Here is a 27,952-nt window from a genome sequence, read left to right as displayed (position 1 = left end):
GACTCAAGGACAAGCAGAATTGCAGAGGTCGTGAATTCTGTGCAGAGGCAGAGAACAGATAGATGGGGAGAGGAAGAGAAGAAAAAAGGCGAAATAATTTACTTTTGATTAAAATTTAAACAAGGATTCACTCTTGAATCACTGAAATTAAACGGGTGACCAGTCACACTGAAATTATTCTGAAAGTGTACAGATTTTCTTCAGAATACATACAGTGATCTTTAAAGGGCTGAACACTTTAGTAAGACGTGTAAGGAAACACTCTTTTATCAAGATGATAAAAGCTACATTACACCATTTGGCTATAGTATGTAAGCACAGAAATAGTCAAAACAGTTAATAAACAGTCTATTGCAGTAAAAATATATAGTATTATAGTAAATTAAATATTTAAATGTGTCCTGTATTTATATGTTTTATGTATGCAATTTTATTTAATTGTATTTATTCACTGTTTGCTCATTTGTATGTAATTTTGCATTATGAGATTTGGGGTGGAAGTTAAAAATAGAATTTTTATTATAGAAACTTATATATACATATATGATTCAGGTTATATAATATTTATATTTGTTTGTAATTTTGGATTTTTACATTTGGCCTAGTAATGGAGTGAAGGTTAAAAATATATGCTTCATCATAGAATTATATTTTAAATAAAATTAGATATTATTTATTTGATGTATGTGCTTTTATATCATATTTATTATTTTTTTGTTTGTTTAGAATTTTGGATTATTAGACCTTGCCTAATAGTAATGGAGTGAAATGTGAAAATCAATATTTTATCAAATGATTATATTTGTCTAAAATTAATTATTTTATCATTATTTTATTTTATGTATGCAATTTAATATAATATTTATTTGTTTATGGTTTGTTTGTATTAGTATTTAGAAATTTTGAATTTGGCCTAGTAATGGAAAGAAAGATTAAAATATATGTTTTATCATAGAAATATATTTTATTTATAATTGTGTATTGTATGTATATGTTTTTCTAATATTTATATATTCCGATTTATTTGTCTGAAATTGTGATTATTAGAGTGTAAGTAAAAAAAACAAAAAACATGTATTGTCATTGTTGTTGTTGTTGTTGATGATGATGCAGTTATTTCTTGTTATTTTTTTGCTTATTAATAATGTATCCAATCTTGAATATATTCAGTGCTGTGGATGCAGTCAAAGATTTGGAAACGGAAAGGTTCTTTTCTCCTCTCCTGTGAAAAATGATAAAATAAAGAATATGTCAACACTATCTATAGGTAAAAGCCAACAATAAATGCTCCCCTTGTGGTCCCTCGTATCAGATCCAGATGTCTCTTTGACACCGGCGCAGAGAGACAGAACTCTGATGTATTTTATATTGAAACCAAATCCAGCATTGAGAGTGGAAATGCCACGGCCTGCCCCGTCTAACAGCTCCTGAAAGAGGCGCGAATCTGAGTGGGCTGACAGTACCTATCCTAACCCAGCATCCTGCGTGCCAGGCCGCCTGCGTGACAGCTGTCCTCGCGCAGTGAAAAAGTCAGGGCTGACTCCTGTGGGATCTCTTCGCAAACAAAGAACAATACCGCTGGAATTCCTCTGAGAACTGCAAGTTTGGCCGGAAGATTTGGGCATGCTGCAGATTGATAATGTCAGTCGGTTGAGATATGAAGTGTCATTTTAGTGAATACCGGATAAAAAAAGAAAAAGAAAAAGAAAGAAAAGGCGGGAGGGAGGGAGACAGCATGTCATTTGTTTGCTTTGATACAAGATCGCACCCGAGGAAGAGAGAAGTGCGTGTGTGTGTGTGTGTGTGTGTGCACAGACACACCGCCTCAACAAGAGACCTTTTGCCGCCTCCTTTTGTACGATCGGCAGCTCTCCTCATATGTACCGCCGCTGGCCCCACCTCCAGTGAATGAAAATTTAGCAATCTCCACTTCCCCCTCCCACAATCCCACAGCCCTCTGCCTCTCCCATCACCCCCTCACTATTCTCAGGGGAGCCAGGTGACACTTCAGCCCGCTCGCAGAGCCTCTGTGGCTGGTCTACAGCTGCGTCGAGACGGGCCGAGTCGGTCAGCTCCTTAGTGGCCTCAGGCTAGATTTGAACCCCTTTTTTCTGTTTGAAAAACGCGGCACCTTAAAACAGCTTGTTAAACGGCGGCCTCATCCCCATTCCTTTTTCCTTCCTGACTGATCTCTTTTTTTTTTTTGACAACTTTATTCATGGTGAAGTTCCTCACATGACACGGACCGTTAGGATCAGTTACCGCTCCCCGAAGACAGCTCGGCCATGTGCTTTATGCGAGGATGGATACAGTGTTGACAAAAAGACAAGTGTGAGGGGAAAAACTGAGAGGGAGAGAGAGAGAGAGGCACAGAGGAGAGGAGTAAACAATGCCGCGCTGCTTTATTTAACACCCTCTAACCAAAGCCAGCTGGGCCTGTAAACACGTTTATGGCGATTTAATGAAAACATGCTGGTGTGTCTATGATCTTCCTCACCAATCAAACGGTGTAATGTGTATACACTGCCACTGTCTTGTGGCATAAACAGTGGCTTGCAGCTGTCCCCATAGTGTCTTATTCAGAGGTACAGTTTCAATACTGCTAAACAGCACTTTTGGGGCAGTTGGTTATGTTTCAATTTCTTTTGCCATTAAGGACCTTTGGGTGTGTTTGTAAACAGTAATCATTTTTATTATATATATATATATATATTTTTTACTACATTACTCCCATGTTGCAGTTAATTGAGTTATAAGCTTAATACCACACAAATACAGTTTTAAATAAATGCAGACAGGCTCACACTAAACTTGATGCTATACATCATCAGGAAACGGCCTGTGTCGCCTGTAACTGAGTTGGCCTTTATGTGTGTGTGTGTGTGTGTGTGTGTGTGTGTGTGCCGGCTGAAATGCAGTTTAGGCCAATGACACGTCACAAGTGACCTTATGTTTAGTTTAGTCTCACTAGTGAAGATTATGACAAAACCTACATAAATAATCCCAGACACTTCTTCTGATTTACTAGTTGTTATTTTATCCTATGAACTTTTTAGTTTTAATAACAGCTGAGACTGAAGACTCAATTAAAAGCATTTGTGGCAAAATATTGATACCACAAAAATTAACTTCAACTTTTCTACTTAAAAAAAAAAAAAAGCAAAGCAATATATGGTTACAGTCAGGCACTTATAAAAGTGAATAGAGCCAAACTGAAAGCATTAAAATACTCACTGTTGTAAACAATATGCATGTAAGCATGATTTTAGAGTGAAATACCTTTTCTGTGTAAAGTTATTTTAGAACTTCATTGTTATTATGTACTGCCTATAATGTTTTTGTGAACTAATCAGAGCTCATATAATGCATACATTTTACCAGAAAAGAAGGAACGTTAAGTGATTTTGTAAAATTATTAGATTTCACATTTCCGCTTTTAAATTCTGAAAAGATTGACCCCATTAATTTCTGTTGTAAGTGTCACACCATTATATTTTAGTGACAGTTATTTTTGTGATAATCAATATTATTCCGTAAATGCTTTGAATTAAGCATTGAATTAAGAATATTCCATTAAAGTGGTTCGTTTACCAATTAAATAGATCGCTAAAGTTCAATGCTAACTACTTTTTATCAGTTTTAACAAACCTCGTAAGCATCATCAAGTTCTTTAGTGTGACCAAACCACTTTTTTGTTTTGAAGTCATTCTCTCTCTGAATACTGACATATTTCTCTTTAATTATGTGGGGGAAAATGTTGTAGAACAGCCAATTCGTGTAGCCAATTATGTTTAATTTAATTACCTGTCGACTTTGATAATTATTACCCCTGATTAACCACAAAGCCTGCTCTTAAATGTTAATCGAAAGTGCTAGATGAAAGTGCTGAGGAGTTTTTATTTTTTCATTCATAAAAGAGAATGTTATTAGATTACAGTGACTAAGATACTCACCGTTGTCTTCGACTGTAATATGTCTGAAGAGCTGCATGGCTCTTGTTCGCTTGCAGTGTCCTTGCTTTAGTCCAGCAATGCCCTCGTAGACCATGAAGGTTTTTCCCAGCGTTGTTGGTCTTGTTTACGGTCCCTAAGGTCATTATGCCAGCACAAACAAGTAAACAAACAAACAGACACACGCAGATAGCATCACCAAATATCTGACTGCCTGGCAGGGGTGAGGAACAGAGTCTGAAAATAACGAACGGATGAACAAGTAGACAAACAACGTACAGTAAATAGAGGTGTTGTTTTCAATGTCCCCAGGCTCTGGTGGTTCTCAGGGAGTGTAACGGTGTGTAACCTTGATACTTTTGGACTTGATCCTTAGCTTTGATGTCAGCTTTGGGACTGACGAGGTAACAAACATTCAGATCTTTAGCCCAGTTAGAATTCACCCTCCTTGTGGTCATATGATGGCATGTCACAACAATATTAATCAAAATGGCTTACCAAGTCTGTGTGAACGGATGCAGTTTTAATATAAACCTTTTTTTTTAAATTTGAAAATTCATTAGTTCATCATTTATGTATTGTATGTAGAGACAAAAGACAAATTATGGATCTCAATGCATCCATGGTATTGATTACACAAACCAAAATACATATACACTTTAAAAATATATACTTTTTAAAAGTTGTAAATATAGGAAAACTTATTACAGTATTTTTTTTTTTTACAAATAAACAAATAAATACTGTTCAAGTCTTTATACTTCTACATTCACTATAATTTGCTAATTATTTGTGATACTTAGCAATTTTTGCGTTAAAATTATTTCAAAGTAACTTTTTCGGTGTTTTTCAGTGTATGGTCTCTGGACAAGGGGACATTTGTGCAAATTAATTTCCTCTGGGACTTTCTTTTTGTATATATCCAGCTGTAATCTTGTTTGCAAGTGTCTGTGCTTGTGTGAGGTGAACTATATACAGGTTAGTTAGAGATCCAGTCATCCTATGCGTTTTTTCGTAATCCTCAGATGAGTACCTCATTAGCCTGTGATGGCCAAACCACAAGAGTGTTTAATCTTAACCCCGTGACGGGCTCAAGGTATCTGTTTTGGACCACAGACTTTGTCATGCTTGACCATGTGCGTGAGGCAAAACAAGTTTTGTAATTCTTTGTTTGTGTGTGTTTAATCATTATAATCGGATAGGGAACTTTGCAAACATGCACACACACAAGATCGAAACAGTTTAGCATGTTCTTTTTTTCCTCAAAATATTCAATGTAGTTCTAAAGTGTATGATTTGTTTTATTTTCCCCAGATTGATGTGATCAAACCCACAGTAGTACTGTATAACAAATTACTTTTTTCAGTAAATCTAAATACAATCTTAAAATGTAGTCCTTTTTTTTTTTGGCCAGGAGGTCCATATGGCAGGACATAGAAGTAAAGTCAGCATTGTTTTATGAGCCTGCTGCTTTCATTTTAGGCCAGCATGGCTACATCTTGGATTATTGATTTTTCTAATGAATATGTCTTGACTAATGGGGGTCGTATCCCATTGTCCAGTAGAGATGTGAATGATTGCTTTTTTTGATGGTAGAAGTAAAAGAGAATTTTTGCTGAGAGAAAGTTTCCACTGACCATAAAATAAATCATATTTGGACATTTTTGATAAAATTACACGTTCTGATAAAGCATCACCTTGACTATCCATTAAAAGTTGTTCCACAGAGTTTCATAGATCTCTATGTCCCATAGAAATATTTTATAAATGTCCTACCATAAATATACCACAACTTAATTTTTGATTAGTAATATGCATTGCTAATGACTGCTTTTGGACAACTTTAAAGGTGATCTTCTCTTTTATTTAGATTTTTTTAACCCTTTTTTTATCTCTGCTAAATATTGTTCTATGCTAACAAACCTTATTTTGAAAGCTTATTTATTCAGCTTTCATATAATGTATAATGTAATATATAATATATAATGTATAAAAAATACACTTATGACTGGTTTTGTGGTCCAGGGTCACACACACACTGTAAATGTACTTAAATAGCCTAATAGTATTATAGCAATATCATATGTAGCCTATATGTACTGTATATATGGTATAAATATATTAGCCTACTTATTATGTACAATGTTATATCTCTATATATGTGTATATAATATTTTAACAAGGATTATACACGTTTTAACCAATAATTACTATTATTATAAGATTAATATTTAGCCTACTACTACTAATAATTTTTTTTTTTTTACAATTATTGACAACAGCAAAGGTTTGATTGAATGATGGCAAGCAGCAAGAACAAACTTGTTATTTGCTGAGGAGTAGATGAGGAGCAGGTAACGGTTCCCGTAGTGAGTCTGTCATTTAACTATCTGTCTGGTGCTCGTCGGGAACCTCAATGGGCAAACTAAACCCGTGATGCGCGCGCAGGTGAAGAGATCAGCCCCTGCACGGCGCGAGGTTTTGTGTTGTGCCTCAAGAAGCAGCAGCTCAGACGATGTGTGCGCCCCTGTTCTAGACGCATTACGGTAGACCAAACTGTCCCCTAACACATCGCCAACACAAGACACAAGCCGAGTAATTCAACACTGATTTCTCTGCGAATGAGCGAGGAACAGACGAGATGCCAAAAACTCCAGCGAGAAGCATTATTGGGACTTTAGGAAAACTCACCGTGTGACTAACTGAAAGAAACAGAGAAGACCTGAAGCGACGAGGAGGCGCAAAGAGCCGCGTGCTTGTTCTTCACGAACTTTGCGGAGCGCTGTGACCATGCAGCCTTTGAGCTAGTGCACGATTATTGTTTCCACTTATCACCCTACCGAGTGACCAGCCTGAGAGAGGACGCCAGTCAATAAGGAAAAGAAGACTAATAAAGACAGTTGTCGTTGAAAGTAATGGTCTGAAGACATCACTCATAGAACAGGATTTTTTTGTTTTTTTCCTTCTGCGTTGCTCTGCTGAAGGTTTCTGGGATCACTGGGACATTCACGAGAGCTGGAGGGACACTCCACATGGTCCAGCCGTAGAGTGAAAGTAGAGTTCTTCACAATATCCTAACAGGTTCATATCCACTTTTTACTTCTTGTTCTTTCTTTCTTCCTATTTGCTACTAGCGAGATTAAGCGTTTATAATATTAAAATGTTACGTATCCCAGATTTGAAAGCATGGGCGCATTATCACACACACTTATTTAGATCAATAGAAAGGAATATTAGAGTCAGTTTATTTTTTTTTAGACCTTTGCAAACAGGATACTAAAGCTCTCAGTGTCAACAATAGATTTGACGACGTAACTTTTTTACCTCACACTTTTAAACAGGAGACGAAAGCGTTTTATTATTCTGTAGCCTACGAGAGAATAATAAGCTAACGGAATATGAAGTATAGATCTGCAAATTTCTGATAAAATACATAATTAACAACGTTAAGAGGTTTAGATAAAAATGAACCCCGATTGTGAAAAAAGACTGAAAACAAGTTTAGTGAGCATGTGCAACGGAGTTTGAAAATATCACCTGCTTTGAAATCTATACAAAACGAAAAACATAAATAAAAAATAGTATTAATTTTTAACAGTGCAGATAAAGTAGCCTAGTTTGGAATAAATCTACGTTAGTGTGCATTTATTTATTTTATTTTATGTGTTTATATATTTTTCCTCCTTACGCTGCTTCCACAGGAACGTAGAAATCAGATATTGTTCGGCCTTGGCAACAAAACTTTCCTTAAAAACAATTGAAGTTAATAAACAACACAGAAGCATGCACATATAGTAAAAAGTTAAATTACGGTTGTTTTATGTAAGTTGGCTTCTTATTATCCGTTAAGATGATTGTTTTTAACAGACCTTCAGCAAGTACTAATCTGATTTTAAGTATATAACCCATAACTTCTGACTGATAAGTTTGAATTTATATAAGACAGAGTGTTAAGAAATAATAATTTATTATAGCTGAACATGAAGAGAAATAAAGCGAATGTATCTATTTAAGATGGGCCTATTGTTTAGTGTCGAATGTACCGATGTGTTACTGAGACCATTAATTATACATACAAATACAATTTTTACGAATTAAATGAAATAATTATAAAAATAAGATTAAGTCGGCAAGTATTATTAACTTATGATCATTAATTCGAATGCATCAACTGCAGCGAGATACAGTGACATTAGTAAGGTTCGTATCGATGCAAAATAAAATTTCAAACAGAGATGAAAAATTATTAACTTTGCACTTCAAAGAGATAATGTTATTTTTTCTATTAGGCTATTATTTTAATAAGTCAGTTTTCGTCTCGCCTATAGGAACTAAGAGACAGATTGTTAACTATCTTAAGTGATGCAAAACTTAATGTCTTTATTTAGTGTTTAATTTTTACACAGATGCATAAATAAAATAACTTTTCCTTTGTTTTTAAACCGTAGAGTTTAATGGATTGATATTCTTTTGGTGATCAAATCAGCGCTGTTAGTTTCGCCCTCAAACACTCGCAGCTAACACAAAACAAACCAGCAAACATTTAAAGATGTCAGTCCGGGGCATTAAAAGTGAATCTGCAGAGGGAACTACAGCTCAGGAGTTGAACCAAGTAAAATTAAATTTCGCTCTCTTTCTGTACTTGGTTTTTTAAGAATAAATCTTTACACAAGTCAAAGAAAAATACATATTTGCATCATCATCTTCTTCCTCATAATCTGACAGTGTGTGAATCTCATGTTATTAAGAACTGATTGATGGAGCTTTGAACACAGTTTATTTAAATATAATATAAAGTAAAGGTGAGTCTTTGCTTAATTCACTGTTGAGATTTACTGCACAATGCAACTATATTGAATCACAAGATGAACATTTTGCTATGCTTAATTATTTACTTTGATGTAGTAAAATATTTCTGACATTTTCATTTACTTGAATCTTTTAATTATCTAATCTTCATCTTTTTACTAGCAGCATTTAAACTTACACAAAAGGGCTTTGGCATTTATTTTATGAAAGCGTGCTTATTTAATTTTTCATATACACACTTGTGTATAAAGACAATATTTTTTTGTTAAATTACTGAAACACTTTTTTTTTTGTCTCCGAGCTATACTTGTTTGTTTTTACAATCTCCGTTCTTTGATATATTGCCTCTTATGATAAACAGATTCCCTGCTAATTGAAATGTGACATGTGTAAATGTAGAAGAACATAAGCATAAAGTGATGAATACGATTTCCATTTGATCTGCTTGTGTGACAGATGAGTGGAATGATTGAATGGTGTTATGTGCTTAGAGTAAAAATGATAAATCATGAAGTTGATAAAGAATACAGCATTTCGTTCAGAGGGGGCATGAAAATGGCAGTAAAGTGGGTAATTTAGTTACTTGCATAGCCGTCAAGCAGCTGCAAGCGGCAACAGCTACACCTCAGCTGATAGTTTTAGCACTTTATTTCCATCGGCGGACACCAGACTACTTTAGAGTTCTGGTTATAATTGATATATCACTTGCTCTGTGATAAGTGTTTGTTTTATGCTGTTCTTCATGTTCATGCAGACTACTAACCTCACTTTCGGAGGTCTTTTAAATATGTTATTTTGATGAATGTGTGATTGCATGGCAGGCTGGTATTCAGCCCACTGTGGGTATTTTTCTGGGTAGAGAAGGTCTGGAATGTGTTTGTTTTGGACGTTGATGTTGAGACTAACCCTGATGCCAGGTGTACATTTAGGCATGTTGCTTTTTTAGGAACGTTTGGTGATTGAAACTTTATTTGAACAAATAGGTTTTCTGCTAATGCAAATATATGTCGGTGTGTGCTGTGCAGAAAGCATTTAGTGCGTGTGTGTGTGTGTGTGTGTGTGCTCTCTTTTCAAATTCAGATGAGCCTCAGTCAAGTGATTTAGAGGTAAATTTAAGTTTGTCGATATCACGGGTGGTTTTAACACAAAGCACTCTGGTTCTCGTGAAGCACTGTCCCTTAGACCCTCACATGGCATTCCCACCATTAAACTCTTTTACCGTTCCAAAAATAATGTTAGTTTTCACACGAGTGCATTTTTAACCAAAGCATTTTGAAGAGCAATACATATCCATCTCTAACTGATTAGGGATTTTTTTTTTTTTTCTCAACCGTACTTTTAGCCACCTCTGCTCTCCGAAACATGTTTGTGTGAAATATGTCATGCCTGCGTTCTCCCTTTCATATTTCAGCTGACCTTACGGGGAAAGGTCAGGCTGGAATTTTACGCTCGTTTGCGTCTTTGAACGCACCAGCACTGACCAGCGGCAACCACCACCAGCCGTAGATTAAACATGTGGTTTTAATTTAAGATGTTTTCTGGTGGAACGAGGCTGAGGCTGAGCATTTTTTTTAGTGGATGTGAATAATAAATTATGCACGTTTTAAGACAGTGAGGGCTGCTTTTAATGCTAGTCGGAGAGTGGTGTCTTTTTCTCCTCAAACTCTGAGCCTTGAAAGGGAAAAAAGGAGCTAACTGCACAAAAAAAAAAAAAATACACTAAAGCAATTTCAACCAACTTCTGCATCTGTAAATTAAAATCCCAAAAGAGACCAGAATGACGGATGTTTTCCAGATGACAGTGATGATCTGATTAGTTAATATCGAAAAAGGTCTGGCATTAACGGTTTCAACTTTGAGAGAGACCAGACTGCAGCACGGAACTGTCAGCCTAAGATTTTTTGATGGTGTATTTAGTCCCAATTTCCACTTGAACTCTTGAGCACAGTTTTTCTTTACCGTGCTCTCAGTGGCACTTTTTTTTTTTTTTTTTTTTCAGTTTTTGGGTTTTTGCGCACAAGGTTTCCTGTGTGGGGAGGCTTCACGCCGGGTTTCGGGAGAGTGCCAGGCTGTTATGAGGTGATGACTGTCTTAAAGAATGACCCTAGCGTTTGCTTAGAGAGAGGAAGGGCCCATTTCCGATGAGCTGGGGAAATGTGGTAGAGGGAAAAGCAGGGTGTTCACTGGACGGAAATGACAGTATTTGAGTCTGAGACGTTGATCATTACTTCTCTATATCCATTAGCTGAGCACCTCAGGAGACATTATTGGCAGTTCGGACGCCGCAGATGCGTGTGGAAAGTGAACTAGTGCACTGCACGGTCAGTCACCAGTTGCAACTAGCCTTTTTTGACCGAAATTATTCAAGTACCTGTTGGTTTGATGAAGAACGATTGTGCATTGATTGTTGAAGCCTAGATGGTGTCTAAGGGAGGATGCAAGCTGAAGTCATAAACTTGCTCCCTGTGGCCACCGAAGCTGCTTCTGCTAACTTTGCGTTCCAGCTGACAGCTGTATTTGTGTTATGGATTTTCTCTCAATTCGCCGTCTCCCCCCTCGAGCCTTCACCCCCTCCACGAAGGTCTTTATAACGCCATTCGCTGTATATTTTAAAAACCCCAGCGTAACGCTGACAAGCCATCATGTCCATCAGAGACAACAGGGAGAGCAGGCGCATCAGTAAAGCTCTTTGGGAGAGATGCGAGCGAACTTTCGGCGCTGTCACAAGAGATGTGACGTGATGTCAGAGTGACAGCTGCGGCTTGTTTGAATGCGTCTTAGTAAAGTTTTCCAGAGAAGCCCAGTTCTATCGCCGATAAAATCCCGCTTGTGACGCCTAACGCTAAGCTCTCAAAACAGTGATGGTGATTACTGAAAACTTCTGCCTAAACAGGAGAGGAGAAAACCTCTGATGTTTTATTCCTCTCCCCATTGCCTGGCTTTGTTGGGCGGCAATGGCGGGAGGAATTCCTGTCAGTGTTGCCGGCCGCGGTAAACCTCAGTCCCGGTTTAAAACTCTAATCCACCTCCAGCCGCCGAAGGTGCGAGCGGTTCGTTCCTGAGGGAGTTTCTGGCGCTGCACTGTACGCTTGGATAAATCCCCCTCCCCATATAAGTAATAACCATATAAATGCATCTAATTTTCATTCGCTAATCCGTAAAGTAGCAGCGGAATGGAGAAGTGTTGGTTTCTTTTATGGTATTAGTAATGGGTAACAAGGGGATGCCTACTTAAGTTATTTGCATTTGAAATGGACGAACGGGATGCATCTTCTGACAGAATTATCTTTTAACCATGTGTAAAACAAAATCAGATTCGTCCTTCCATTTTTGATTGAAGCTCTCTGACTCTTTTTCTTCTGTCCCTTTTTGTAATTCCTACTCAACTTTTTTAACACACTTTGCATTTCCCTTCCAAAAAAAATTAAATAAATAATTAACATTTTCAAAATGTGTATCATGTTATAAATAGCCAAATCCATGCATTTCTTTGTGTTGTGTAAGGGCTTGTCTTTTTTTCCTCTCTGACGGTTTTGTGGTGAAGTGTCTTGTCTTGGTGGGGGGTGTAGAGTACGAGAAGCTCAGCGCAACACACTCGCGCTGCAGGAAAAAGCACATTATCTAGCGCTAACCATCACACGGCAAATAATGCAAGGGCTTTTACACATGGGCACAGTCTCAAAGACAGAAAATAATTCTTCAGGAAGGTTTTGTAGACAGAAATGTGTATTCAATGTGAATCCAATTTAATTGTTTATTTTCTAAACACATGTATTAATATGTTAAAAAGTTAATTGTATTACTTTTTTTTTTTTTTTAAGGAGCATTTGTTAAGAGACCCGGAAGAAGGAGCAAATATAGTATATTTTCATGTTTTCAGAAAAATGAAGAGACAAAAAAAGGATTGATTTCTGCTCTTCAATTGTGTGATGAGCGCTGCTAACCGTTGGTTAGAGTTGCCTTTTGCTCTCGGCTGTGGTCTGTGAGCATTGTTGACCAGAGGACATCTGCCACTATATTATCCCCAGCTGTTATCTGAATAATTGTATAGTAACCCCCCTTCACACACACACACAGAGAGACAGCCCCTCACTCTCCATTCATCTGAGCGCTAAAGGGAGAAGTCAGGGAGAGTATTTTCCTACTGAGGGTCATGGAGTGAAGGAGGGGTGGAAGGGTTCGGGGAGCCGGTCAGACTTCATACCGGTTGAGCTTTTCTTGCCGGTAGGTTGGGGGCACGATGGGGCTCTGTCTGCCCTCGCGGTCACTGCCAGTCGGCTGACATCTGTAATGGGATTCTACATCCGTACCCCCACTTCCCTGGGAAATAACCCAGCCGCTAAACCTAGGATTACCACTCCTGTCCAGGACTTTTCCTCAGGAGTGGATAAGTTTTGTGCTTTGTTTTTTCTCACACACACTTTTTAATTCACTCACAGGTTTTTTTTTTTTTTTTTTTTGGTATGTTTGGTATGAATATACAAAGTGCTTTGGAAAATGTAAAAAATAAATAAAAATAATATATATGTAAAATAAAATGTACTATTTATTTAAAGTTGTTTAATTCGAAGCTGACTAAATAATTATTGCATGTACTGTACTGTTTAAATCTACTTTTTTAAATATTTACTTTTACAATGTTATTGCAGCATAAAAAACTACATTTAAATCAAAATTTGTTGTTTTGTAGTAGTTTATGATGAAGTTTTAACTTTGCATGTATTTAAATGTGTGTAAGCGGAAAAATAGATAAATGCATACCTTACAAATCTATCCTCACACAACATTTGTAAAACTTTTTGTAACATTTTTAAAATGGCAGATTTAGAAAAGGCTGATGTGTGTGTGTCTTTTTCAGCATAGCTTTAATATACTTTGTACTTTAAAGCGGAGCTTCAATGGATGCTGGCACCCACAACTGTCTATATAGCGATATCATTTGAACTAAATTAGCTGTAGCTAAATAAATATGTCATGAGCAATTTTCCATTGATGTCCTCTTTACAGCTATTTGATAGGCTTTAACCAGGCTTTCACACTCGCGCCCACCCACATACCGAAAAGGCAAACTCCAGCCCTGGTCTGTTTTCAACCCTGATCACTGGATGACACCAGGGCGACTTGAAGTGTTGTGACCTCTCGAACTCTTTCTTTCTTACCTCTCTCTTATTCCATATTCTTTAAATCTGTGTGTCGGAAGACATTTGTGCACAGACATCGTACCTTTTCAAATTAATTAGTCTCCTGGCATCCTTGAACTCGTGTTGAAAGGGGACTGAATGCTTTAATTAAAAAAGGAATGATGGCCAAATTCATGCTCCTCCGCACACATGCGCTTTTTATGGGGAGGAATTGCATTGCTGTGATATTGGGATGACATGGCATTCTATGGTATTTTTTCACTTTAAATTTGAATTACCTCTCCTGACATGACCCATGCCCCGATTTTATTAAAAGGAATCTACATGATAAAAGTTGCAGATAACTCTAGAGAGAAAGGTGTTGTGATTGTATGCTTAATTTTGAAACTAGCATACCTAATTTTTTACCTTATTTCATTTCAATCAAGTGATCTTTTTTTTATCTGATAAAATGATGAACGGATGAAAGGCTGAAGCCTCAGATGTAAACCCATTCCTTACATTAAAACCTGATTAAATTTGTTTGAAGAGTTTGCATGCATTTTATCATTTTATCACATTCAGAGACGTTTCAACAGTTGGGTTTTTTGAATAGGTTGTGAGGAAGGAGTTTTTCTTGTGTGATCTTTTGTAAAGTGTTTGGTTGCCATAATTGCTGTGCAGTTCATAGAGAGAAAAAATTATAATTTCTGAACAATTAAAAAAAAATGTTTTGAAATCTGCAGATAAGAAAAAAACAGGGCATTATGACCACTGTAGACAAGTGAGCTATTCTCCTCATCAACTGTTATCTTTTTTTTTTTTTTTTTTTTTTTTACCTCTCCCCCAGATTTCTTTTGAAATGTTTACAATCTGTTAGTAATAGATAAAAAAAAAATAATAATAATAAAAAAAATGCAGAATTTCATCAAGGACTAACATAATTTTGTCATTTGCTTTAAAGTTATGAGCAAAACAACCTGAACCAACAATCCCAGTGTGCAAAAGAAGTGTAAACTTGTAAATCTAAAAAACTTGACAGATAGATGTATTTTTTAATTTTTTTTTTTTTTTTTTTTTTTTTTTTTTTTTACATCTACAGCCAGTTTTGGAGTCGAAGGAAAGAAGGAAACGTTTACAGTGGTGAGTTAGGCTGAAGTCGACATCTCTGGCGAGTCAGTTCTTTTATGAGGCTTTATGCTGGGCGTTTGTAAAAAGCTGGCCGGAGAGAAGTTTCCAGCACATCTCCTGGGTGCTGTTAGGCTGAGACGTCTGCGAGTGCAAACCTCCACCGTCCCTCCCGGTAATGCTCCGCGGTTTAGAGCAATCGCTTTCCGCACACCAGCTTGCCATGGCTAATTTCAAAAACACAGCCACGGCTTGTCCCTCACACTAAAAAAGAGACTAAACCCTGCATGCAACATGTTTCATAATTCAGATTTTGTTTCACTTTGGATTCTGATGTGAAAACATGTCCGAACCTGTTTATAAGTGGTCCAATCAAGTACCATTTTTTTTCCTGAAATGTTTTGACAATAGATATTTTTTTTTTTTTTTTTTTTTTGTAATATTAAAGAGGTGACATGTTCAGCCCATCCGGTTACTTTACTTTTCTCTCCTTCTTGTCCAAAAGGTAAATTTTATTTGAAACCGATAACGGTTTTCTGGATATTTGATAGGTCTGATTTGTAAAGAGAGTAAAAAAAAAAAAAAAAAGAAAACCCTGAGGTGGCTGCAGTAGGAACCACAGTTGTGCTTGATTGACTGGCAGTAAGCCGAACCCCTCAGTGGAGTAATCAGCATCCCCCAATCATTCAATAAACACCTAATCAGACTAATTGACCCACTCCCTGTAGGAAAAAGAACTCGTGGTCTCACTCACACCTTGAGGGATACCATGTGGATGAAATGAAGCCTCGCTGCCCTCCGTTAAGGTCTCCTTCTTTTCGATAAACGTTCAATAGTTCTTGTAGTTCTCAACCGGGGTTTATTATCCACCGCTGTGGTTCAGTAAGACTCATAGGTTTGCGTGTGGTCAGTCAAGCTCTAGAAACTCTGTACTCCGTGTTATGGAAACCCCCCAAAATAAACTCTGAATGTGAGGAATTTGATAAATGCTCTGATTAGTTGGCCACCCTATTTTACAGATAAAGAATGAGCGTAATGCAAGAGGAGGAGGGGGAAATGAAAGAAAATATATGTGGCTATTCCAGTAAAAAATAGAATTAGTGTCTCATCACCTGTTTTATCTCCGTTTATTAATGTGTTGTCCTCAGCAGCTCATCCCAAGGTTGTCTGGCGAAATCGTTTTAGCGCCGTGTGTGTTGGCTGACTTTCAGAGCGACGTACCTCTCCAGCCGAAGCCTCCTTCTCACCCGACTCTGACATGCACTGTCTTATCTTCTTGACAACTTTGTCCACAGAGACGTTCCAAAGATATTGCTATTACAATGTATTTTATTGTAATGAAATATGTGTTAGGCTTTACTTTGTCAAATATGACTTATCGCCCCCCTTAGATCCTCTGTCTGAGGAATCTGGGATGCCGTACTGTTAAGAGTTGCTCTGAAAAAACTAAAAGGCTCATAAAAAAGAGCTGCTTTTCGCTTGTCTGAAAAGCACATTTGTATCTTTGGCTTCTCCTCTTTCTTTAATTTGGCTAAAGGTTCACCTCCAGCCGAGACAGCAGTTCAGAAACACCTCAAATATATATACACACACACACACACACTCTGCTGGATTATATGAGGAAATAATTCCATACAGCCATCCATTTTGCAAAAAAAGTATTATTCTCTCGTTCTGTCCCCCAACAGACACAAACACATACACACACACTCTTTATCTTCCCTTTTCCCTATATTCCTGCCTGGTAATGAGAATGTGTTAATGAGAGTGAGAGATCTTTCGGGTATAGCGTAATTTATCAGAAAGGCATAGTTTAAAAAAAAATAAAGAATGAGAGAAGAGACAGCCCTTCAAAGAAATTCTATTCTTCTTATTTCTGAATGTTTGATGAGACATTGAAAAGTTTTCTAACGTCATGTGGCCCGAACAGTACGCTGTCTAATCACGCTTCACAGAAAAATGACTTCCAACCAGATTTAATTAACTGATAAGAGGGGCTTCAAATTAATTTTTCAAGGATGTTAGATTTTGATTAAGAAACTCCTAAAAGAAATGGACGAATAATCAATTTTTTAATCAACTTACTCAAATGGTAACTGGTTAATATGGTAATTCTGGCAATTAGGCCAAATGTTGTAGAGCAGCATTTTCAATACATCCCTGTAAAGAAATTATAATATCTTTACATCTAATTATCACGGTTATATAATTTTTTTGTGTGGCTACCTCTCAATTTCACTATTCAATTTCTTTTCTCTTCTACACCTCTTCCATTAGGACCGTATTCAAATGAGAAGTTTGGAGCTAGTATTAAAATTAGACTTTGAGAGCGCTGAATGGAGTCTTTCAGAAATCCATATTGGACAGATATTGGGTTGAAGGGTGCGTGGGGGTGGGGTGCCAAAAAGGGAAGTGTTACATTTAATCATAGTCGTTTACATTTAAAGCAAAAATTACTCTTGAGATTTCTTAAGCTTTCGTCGCCTCTGTAGATTACATGAATTAACGGCGTGAACGTATTCATTCTGAATGAATGCATGCCTGTGAAGACACAAGAAAATGACTGCGTTAAAAGTTTGAAAGTTTTAATCAGCTCCCTGCTTAAAGCCACTTTCTGAGATTCATATGAGCTTCATATAAATGTGTGGAAATTATAGACTTATCGTATCGCCGTACACTACTGTTCAATGTTGGGGTTGTTAAATTTTTTTTTTGTTTAAAATTTCTTTTTTACTTTTTATTAAAAAGAAAAGAATCTAAGTTTGCACAAATATATTTTTTGTTTTATTCATTGATACTGTTATGAACTGTTTCATGAGCATGTTAAACAAAGATTAATGGCTGCTGAAAATTCCGCTTTCATAACAGAAATCAATTACTTTTTTAAACGGAAAGTAATTGTTAATTAATATTTTACAATATTACGTTTTTTTTTTTTTTTTAAAGAAGCCTTGGTGAACATTTTTAGACAGTCTAAAAAAAATATTTTGAAGGCTTCACACATTTAAGCGATTTGACAATTTCACTTAAGCGCAGTTGTATCATAGTTTTTTTTAAATGTCAACTACTATCAAACGCGTATTTGTTTCATTCACCGACCATTACCCACGTGCCTCGAAACAAGTAAATATTTACAAAACATTCGAGTGCTGCCCTTAATGGCACAAGACTGACTTCCTTTCCCTTTGAACTCGATTGCACACGTGGCTAAGTAGCTTCTTGAACGGGGCCCGGCTAGCAAAAACTCAATATTGAACGTACATATTCAATTAGCAAAACTCATTAGCAAAACTTGGCGTTTGTTGTTGTTTTTTTCTCTCTCTCTGGCACAGAATTAATGGTTTTGATATGCTAATTAGCGAGTAATTTAATTTCAAAAGGCCTCAATTAACAGCGCCGTTGTGGACACGATGAAGTTAAGCAGCGTAATCTAATTTGCATTAGTAACGAGCAGGGAGTAATTAGGGGACTAATTAGACACTTCAGACAGCACTTGTGTTTACTTTCTTAATGAAGTGGAGGGCTTTTTTTTTCCGTGGGAGCCAGAGTGTGCCAAGCATCAGAGGGGTGGCAGGAGCGGGTGGGGGCGGAGATTTGGCACTAGGAGACGAGTGGCATATGGCGTACTGATCGGCTCCAATTACAAACCCTGCTACCTGTCACGTTAGTGGGCTGGCGACGCGTGTCGTCAGCAGTGCCCGCTCTCGAGTACCAGTATGTGTCGGGATAGTCGCACAAGACGTCATGGGCCGAATGGAACCTTCTGGTGGAATTTCACCGCTCTGTGCCCTGGCTCTGCGTACTGTCTGATGAGGTCATAGCACAGGGACATGTCAGAGCCATTACAGGCCTCCGTGCGCCTGGCCGGATTGGTTTAAAAATTTGTACCAGGGAAGGACCTTCTGCAGAAAATACCAGATGGCCCTTCGTCCATAGAAGACGGAAAGTTTTTTTTCTCTCTCTTCGAAAGAGATCCAGGATTCGGGACAGTAGCAGATGGAGAGGTATCGGGGGCGCAGACTGTTGATGCACGCTGTGACCTGGGCTGTAGTTTGTCTTGCTCTCAATGGTCTCATGTAGCCACTTTATCACATGAGTGGCAGGATGGAAATTAAATGAAAAGGAGAGAACACGGCAGAGGAGGTCTCTCCGTCTCCCCTTGCTCTCCCATTTATCTGTCTTTCACTCACTTCCTCTCTCTCTGTTTAGCTTGCTGTCTGGTCATCTGTTTTCCCTACATCTCTTCTGGGGTCTAAGCAGACTCTCTGATAAAAGGATTTTTTGGCCATGGGCTTGATACACCAGCCAGTGATATTTTCTCAGCCGTTGCGTCAATAAGAAACGCTGCTTCTCCAGGAGTATCCAGGCCGCTCGCAAACATTCCACCAGCTCTTCCAGCCTTTGTCCTGCAGGCGAGTATAAATTATAGCTTTGCTTTTGTTGAGCATTAGTTTTCTTAAAGTGACCACACACTGAGGACTTCTTCATCCATGGCACTGGATTAGTATATATATATATATATATATCGCATGCCAACATTTTAATTGGCCCCACCAAAAAGAATGATCTTTTTAAAATAGTTTTTAGATTTATCATTAATAATAATTTAAATTTTTTGACTGTACACAAATATTTGTATATATTTCTATATTATAGTAGTATAGTATACTATATTGAACAAAATATTGTTTTTTAATAATTAACTTTGGTTACTATGCAAGAGTGAGTAGTGTATGGCATGCACATATTAATCTTAAAAAAATTCTTAAAAAATATTTTTTCTTTACTAAATGCTTTTGTTTCCAAAAGTAATTTTTTTTGGTCTTTACAAAAACAATTAGCCATTTTTGTCAGATAGATCCTGAATTTGCATCTCCAGTGTAAGAATGTAGTATAAAACCAAGTTTTTTAAGGTTTCAAAGCATAGGTGGATGTAGAAGATTAAAAGCGAAATTTAATGCTTAGTTTGGTAAAATGGTCTGAAACTCCCTCACACTGGCCCCAGGCCAGCAGGTCATCCTTATTGTTGAGCCATGCTGATTGATGCGAGTGGCACCGAGGTCAAAAGGGAGGCCATAGTAGATAAACAGTAGGAAGGCCGGGAGTCATCATCTGAAGTTCTCATTTATTTGAATTTGTGCTGCATCCCATCAAAATGTTAAGAAATGATGGTAAACAGTGTGGCTGTGAGTGTATTCACAGAAGTCTAATTGAGCGCTCGAGTCTGTGTACTGTTAAAACGAAGGCCCCCTCAGGATGCCAGGACCAAGCTCGATTTCCGTACAAAACACAAACTGCGAACAAAACAGCCTGAAAATTTCCAAGTCTGCAAGCCGTCTGTGTGCTTAGTGGCGGATGGCATCAGGTTTCGGGCCGATTTGTTTTGGGATACAGTAGAGCTGTGAAGTTGGCCCGCCCATCAGGAAGGGTGGAGCTGTAGGTGAAAAAGAGGGCAATTTTGATTGACAGCTTTAAAGTGGGTGGGATTAAAGCGTTAGTTGTGAGGGTTTACTGTGTGCTTATGTGCAAATTATTTTAATATTGCGACTAAATAATCCCATCCACCCCAAATCCTGCTTTTAATTGCAATACTAAATTCCAGATTCACTCAACCTTTATATGGTTCCTGGAAGGGGACCAGGTTTTGATTTTTGCATTATGCTTTTGAAGTGGAGGTGAAATCCGAACCCTTCCTTGTTTTAACAAGGCGACTGACTCATTGGCTGCTGGTTCAGCAGTGGACCAAGTAGAGCTTAGTTACTCTGTTTTTCACCCAACTTTCTCGCTTTACGACCATCCGCCCTGTTGATGTGTCTAAACGCGTAGCTCTATTACTTCTGACAGGCATGAGGAGTTAATCAATGCCGCTAGCGGTGTGAGATCTCCTCGGCCGGGACAGGGGGCGGGACTATTTCTCAGATCTCATCCTCTGTGTCGACTACACACTGAAAACAATGACAGGGCACTGTAACTACAGCTCACATGAGCTCAGATTACTCAATATTGCCAGGATTACACACTTTCTTTTAATATTTATATGATAGAAAGCTACTTTTTATGTTGCCTAATAATAGCTCGCTTGTAATGGATGTTAGACTTTTTCTCCAGGTGGGGCTCTTCCCTATCAAGACTCCGAAACAGAAGGCTACTAGCAAATTACCCTCGCAGAAGGGATCAAACCGGTTGTCCCAGACACTAAGATCACAAACAATGGAGGAACGGGAGGGGAGGGGTTGGGGGACTAATGTGCAGCTGCTTCAGCCACCCCAAATAGCATTGTTATTGGAGTTAGAGCGGCAGAAAAGAGGAGAAAAAACAATAGTGAAAAGAAATGGTTATGTTTGTCAAGTCCACAAAACCAAAGCAGCTGTAGCATCAGAAAGCCTTTCACTTAGAGCCATCCTATCAGTCAAATGCAAACTTAAACACGCTTTAATAACAGGTACTAGCTCCAACCTGTGGTTGGATTTAGTGTCCACCTTGTAAGACTCGTCCTCTCCCTTCCAGAATGTCTTAGCCTTCACGCTAACCTCCACAGAGAGAAATGAGATAGGGGTCAGGATGTCCGCTAGTCTTTTGCAGAAATAAAGGGCGTCGTAAATGGGGTCTGACTCGAGGTTGGCAAGAGCAATCCGATTCATGTAAATGACATCCAGGGCCGTTACGAAAAAGAGAAAGAGGGAGGGATTTCGTGTACTGTAGTTTCTTTGAATGGCTAGTTGTGTTTAATGGAAATGCAAAAACGTACGTCTTGGTTTAAAAATGTCTTCATGCATGAGAAACGTTAAGGGAAGCATGCAAGCCATGATGAATTAATGCTCTTGCTGGGATTATATGGTTTTTCTGAAACTCTGTAATTCACACGCTCTCTGTACGAGCCTCTCTCGTGCACTGACACACATATCATACACACATTCGTTTTTATATAATGCTCTGATTTATTCACCTTTGGGTTGCCCTTTCCCGGTGATGGGTTTACAACCACAACCAATGCCTGGAGCAGAAAGAAAATGAATATTCATTAGCACCTGAGCATGAGCCTTAAGTGGCCACATTTCTATTGATTATTATGTGTAATTCATGTGCCTTTTATTTTACCCAGCCAAGTTAAGGACCACACCGGTTAAGCGAACAAGGCCCTCTGATTGAGCCGTATCACTTGCGGTGGTGGTTTTGATATAGCGTCTGTTTTTCCCAGGTTCTGCAGGAGTGTCAGGTGAGGGGAAAAGGTGGGAATGATAGTGGCACTGCATCTCCCCCATCTCGCTTTGCCTGAGATTTGGTGTAGATTTAGTACCGTGCATTAACCCCAGCACGGTTTATGGAGTCGCCTCACATGTCCGAGAACGTTTCATGAGAGGAATATTAATCTTGGGCGCCGTCATACAAAGCCCTGCCAAGCCAAACTTTCTCTCTTTTTCTCTTGCTCCAGCCATCTTAAGACGGAACTGAAATTGCCTACCCGAGGTAAATAAATTACTTTCATCGATTGGTGTAGTTAGAAACTGACTTTATCACAGTTTCACTTGACAAGAGTCGGATCCTGGCCTGATAAAGCGCTTCAGTATTAGGGCTTGTAAAATCAGCGCTCTGTTTCTCGATGGCTATCGCACTATATTAAAATGGAGGAAAATGCAAAAGCGATGGCCTCCGCTATCTAAGGTGTCCAACTACACACAGTCTGAGATATGCAAATAAGCGTCTGGCTTTCGCTGGCTGCTCTGTTGAATATTTTTGGGTGAAGGGAGGATTGACAGGCCTTTGAATCTCACTGTGAACCTGTGACATTATAATTTAGGTGTTATGCTTGGCATGTTAAATCTTTCAGTGACACTGTTAATCATTAATGATTGACAGATCAACAACCTCAGGGAGCTTTTAATTAGAATTTAGGAACACATTTACATTTAATGGTATATTAAAAAAAAAAAAGTCACTTTTTTGGACTTATTTTTGCAATATACTGCACTCTTGTGATTTGGCCATATGATTTAATTAACAATATCAGATTATTTAAAATGATAAGTTTCACAACTGAAATAGATTTTTTTCTGATTTTGACCCCAAAATTAACCCACCCCCCCAAAAAGTGAATGCCATTGTGTCACAAGGCCATGAGACTTTGGTGTTGGCACCATACAGAACACCCTACAGCAACCCCATTGCACTTTGAATAACTTGGCAATGCTATATCAACCGCCCCCAATGAAAAAGCTGCCACATGGGGCTTGTATTGAGGTGGCAAGTTTGGCACAGACAAACAGCACTCATGAAAATGTAAAAATGTAGTTACGGACTCGGACTTAAACCCAAAGTGGTTAAAGGTTCTTCCCAAGGCAGTTTGTGCAAGTGCATGACATAAAACAGATGAACAGTGAAGTCCATTACACTTACTTTTTTAATAGAGCCACTGCTAATGGTACTCTACGCCAAGCATCCGAGAAAGAGAAGGAAAAACACTGTGAAGAAAAGACATACCTATGACTAAATTAATGGTGTGCAATCTCTTTCCACACATAATTCAGTTCCTCCATTGTCCGTCTTCCCATGTAACAAACAAAATCCTTTTTTCTCATTCTTGTATTTAGCTAGGCTAAGTTTCATTTACAATTCGTAATAAACGTCTTATCAAATGGCAGGGGGTATTGCGTCAGCGCCGCTAACCTCAGTCTTAAGGTTAAATTCAAAGCCGTCTCTGATGTTCGCAGTTTGCGGAACAATAAATCCAGTACACACGCTCCCCTTTTTCGGTTTTCCCTTTTTCAGTTTTTTTTTTCTTTGTCCTTACGCAAGACCTGACAGGAAAACTGTGACAGAGGCCTGAGCGCACTATCTATTAATTAGCTCCCCTTTGAGGAGTCTCTCTCAACACACACACACACACACACACACCCCACAGCTGTCAGCTTCATTCTCTTATGTCCGACGTCTCTTTCTGTTGCTCCTCAACAACAGCATAAATATAATTTTTTGTTGGAATAAGTCACAAGTACATTCAGCGCAGGACAAAACAAGGCCTGTGTGTTTTTATTTACACTTATTTAGCCCTGTCCAGGCGTTGATGTGCTGTCAAACAACAAATGGTGTTTCATTTAAAAAAAGATGCAGGGGATTCTGGAATTAATTAGAAAGGCAGCATCTTAAACTCAGGGATTTTCAGTTTGTTCATCAGTTATTTTAACAGTTAATTGCTGTGTGGGAGGGTGTTAATTGGAATTCCTTTAGATGATGTGAACTTTGCTTCCCCTTTCTTCCTTTTAAAGCAGACTGTAATATTTAATTGACTTCTGCCTATTGAGAGAGCGAAAAAAGTTTCCAGATTCTGAATTATTTGGAGCACCGAGAACATTTAGGATCAGCTTGTGAATGCAGAGAACAGCATGTAAATAATTTGTAATATAAAATAATGTTTAAGCTTAATAGTAGGTCTGCTGTATCACCGCTGACATGATCTGATATCCTGCAGGAATACGTTCAGCTATACGCTGAATGATCGTAAGGCGGCTTGTACATGAAACAAGGTCAGCGGAGACCCCGCCAAGCATGAAGCTGGCATATCCGTCACACAGAAGTCCCTCAAGACTTTTCTGATGTGAAATGTAGCGTTCCGCTGCGTGTCTTCTCCTCCTCTGTTGTGTAGACATGTGCAGCGGCCAGCTGCAGGCATTCCAGTGCAGCGGTCGCAGGGTCTTTGTAAGTGTTCCAACTTGTTGGCAAAGCTTAAAAATGACACTGTTCCTGGAAGACTGTCTGAGGACGCAGTAAAAGAGAAGAATGAGACGTGAGAATTTGATACTCTCTGATGGATGATACGTAATCTGTACTTGCACGCTCTCACTGTAAGGGAAGTTGTGTGATTTGGACCGTCTCTTTTCTCTGATTGGCTTGAGGGCAGTGATTTCCCCAAAGAGTACTTAAGCATGTTTCAAGTTGTGCATTGCTGAAAAAAAGCCATGCATTTTCTCTAAAGATGTAATCCACACACATATATAAAACACATTACAGAATTTAAAATTAAGAATAATCATAATTTGTTCTTTTTACTGATTATTTACTTTACTTTTTATTTTTTTGTTATTTGTTCATATGTATTAATTGATATCAAAGTTAAAAGTAAACAACAACAACAAAAAAATAACAATTATTTTGGGTGATATAATACTGTATATAATTTAACATTATTATTAATATAAATGCTAGATTATATAGTCTTATTTTATTTGACTATATGTGTTGACATTAAATGTAATTATAAAAGATACCCTGTGTTTCTTAAAATAAGGAAACATCTTGCTTATAGTTGATATTCAAACCTTATTGATGGAGCTGTGGGGGCGCATAGGACAAAAAAAAAGAAAAAGAAAAAGCTTAGGAAACGCGCAGTGTTTGCTAGACTGATGGTTACCAGGACACTGAGATGATAACAGTGGTCTGCCAGCTGGTACCATGTTGTTGTGTGAGTGTAAACAGAATCACTACTGTGTATCTCAGTGAGTGTGTGTTATTGTTTGTCTGCCCGTGTGAGAATGTGTGCGTGCACTCTTCTGTGACTGTCTACTGTGAGAAAGTGACATTTTGTAATCCACTTGGATCCCCAGAGGATATTGACTTCTTTTCACTCCCTGCCTAAATGCTGCTTGTTACCTTTCAAAGGAACAGGAGGAAGGGGGAATAGAAAAGAAAAGGTGCAGAACGGCTCCTTGTAGCCGTGTGCCCATCGCTGTTCTACAGCCAGTGGCGATAAACTTTAAACAGGGGCTGCAGATCATCCTTTTGAATCCAGATTCCTGCTCTTCACAGACTTCTTATTTGGTTTCACACTCTGTGGCAGATGAGATATTGTTCCAGTTTGGGTGAGAGAGAGAGTGTGTGTGAGAAGGTTTGGTTCATAAAGCATAAGCTTTCATCAAGATTCCCACAATGCTGATAGATGTCAATGTGTGGAGGAACAGCTTCACACAGCTGACGGTAAGCATAGGGCACTGCATTTTTTAAGTCTTCACTTTTCAGCTTTGTATTCCATTCAGATTTTTTTTCTTTTTAAAAGAACACACACACTGGCGAATGAGCTCAGAGAGGTGAAGCCCGTAAGGTGGAAGTGGAACTGACGCACACCCACACACACACACTATCCCTCCTGGCAGGCACTTCCAGTAACGATTGAGCTTAAAAGGAAGGGTCCTGGCAGGCAGGTTTTGGGGCAGCCGGGAGGCAGACTTGCACATGGCTGAAGTGTGGCTGTGAATGGCTGCAAATGGCTGTTAAATGTTTATAGAGTTGCCAGCCGGCCGTGGACCGAGTTCCTCTTGCATGGCGAGTCAAGACCCTTAAGATTAAGTAGTGGAAAAACTGCTTTGATTTGTGAGCTTGAGCTTGTGTGAACAGTAAGTTGACCCTCAAACCGAGTGGGCTGTCCTGTTTTAGCACTTTCTGACCTTTTCTTCCAAGTTATGTGGTTAGATCAGGTACATGCGAGCATTGTGCTGCTTCAAGAACTTCCTATTTGGGTTGTGCATAAACAGCTGCATGGATTCAAACTGGCAAATGCTGGTACTACACATACACATGCACACACTTCTGCTCATTAAATATGCATGCCTCAATGTCTATTATTGATGGGCTTGCATATCTTAAGGGAGTTTTCTTGTGTAAAAAAACTCATGCTTTACTAAAGATGCATCTTATTTTAAGGCTTTTCTTGCCTGTGGTGTTCATGTCAACACTCTTTAATGTAAAATGGAAAGATATAATAACTGGGATGTTCTTTGAAAGTGCGTACAAGACAAACAAAGCTTGTGCTTAATTAGGATTAATTGATGAATAAATAAACATACAGAGCTAATTTTTTTTTTTTTTTTTTTTTTAGATGTATATTTTTTTCTTTTTTTAAAACACCTAAAACAGTTTTACAACTCTAGTTTTCTGATGCACGGACATGGATTTAACATTAGTGTTAAGAAAAAAAAAAAAATATATATATATATATATATATATATAAATCTTTCTAAAATAGACAGCATACACTTTCGTAAAACAAAAAAATCTGAATATTTTAATTTATATATTTGACTATGGGCCGTGAAATAATTTTTTTTTTTTTTCACATATTCTTCTGTCCTTGCCTGATTTGCTTGATTAGTTCAACTCCGAGAGATTCTCACGTTCTGTCCGGGATTTGTGTCTAGCTTGATGATGGTCCCTAACCCTAACTAAATTCCACACATTTTCTACATTCTGATTTGCCCCATTTCTGGTCTTTTCCCAGGGTTCTGTCTCCTGGCTGCTCCACCATGTGACTGCCCATTGCAGACTGTAATTCCCTTTATTTCCCTTTCAACTGCTTTGTTCAAACGGTAACAATCGGCGTAGATGTTAATCCGCGAAAAGTCAGTCTCCGTAAGGGCCACGAGACGCTTTGAGACAGAGAGCGTCTCGAAGGCTACCTAAACTTTTGTTCCTCCCTTCCTCCTCTCACGGGAAAGAAGTGCACAAGCACAAAGGATTACAAGCCTTTTTTTTGTGGTGTAACATTCGGAAACTATTTTTTTTTTCAAAATTTAGCTTTTAGTGTGTAGTTTAATAGATGAAATCAAGTTTTGACAATCATGAAAACCTTTTGCGCACAGGTTTTGTGCACATATATATCACCAGGTCTAGATATGCGTTTTACACACATGCGTACTTCTTGGATCACATCGTCCCATGATAATGTGGAATGCGTGTTCGCATCGCAAGTCATCACGCTAAATGTTAGTCAGTTCAAAGGTGAGAAGCTGTGCTCCATATCCCAACCATGTGCAGACTGGCTGGAACACGGTCTCCGGCTTCTCCTCCATCTGCCCGGCCGGTTTCATCTTACACGGGTAAATTACACTCAATCACTGTAATTGCATCCTACACAGCATGTGCCTTTGTGTCAAATTTTCGAGCAGACCCTTCTCTGCC

The 27,952-nt window shown here is 38.2% G+C and overlaps 1 protein-coding gene across 3 annotated transcripts in view; it reads left to right on the top strand.

The window, feature by feature from the left end:
- The first annotated feature begins 6,371 nt into the window (after positions 1 to 6,371).
- LOC113111228 (forkhead box protein P4-like) overlaps positions 6,372 to 27,952 on the top strand; it is a 130,729-nt gene continuing 109,148 nt past the window's right edge. For 2 of the 3 annotated variants that reach the window (XM_026275814.1, XM_026275815.1), the window contains exon 1: positions 6,372 to 7,031. The gene's annotated coding sequence lies outside the window, so the exon portion shown is untranslated. The remainder of the gene's footprint in view (positions 7,032 to 27,952) is intronic. The other variant, XM_026275812.1, reaches the window with a different exon arrangement.

This window comes from Carassius auratus, chromosome 11 (assembly GCF_003368295.1).
Source record: "Carassius auratus strain Wakin chromosome 11, ASM336829v1, whole genome shotgun sequence".
Lineage (NCBI taxonomy): Eukaryota > Metazoa > Chordata > Actinopteri > Cypriniformes > Cyprinidae > Carassius > Carassius auratus.
The sequence above is the reverse complement of the archived record's forward strand: the minus strand, read 5'-3'. Positions and strand labels throughout refer to the sequence as shown.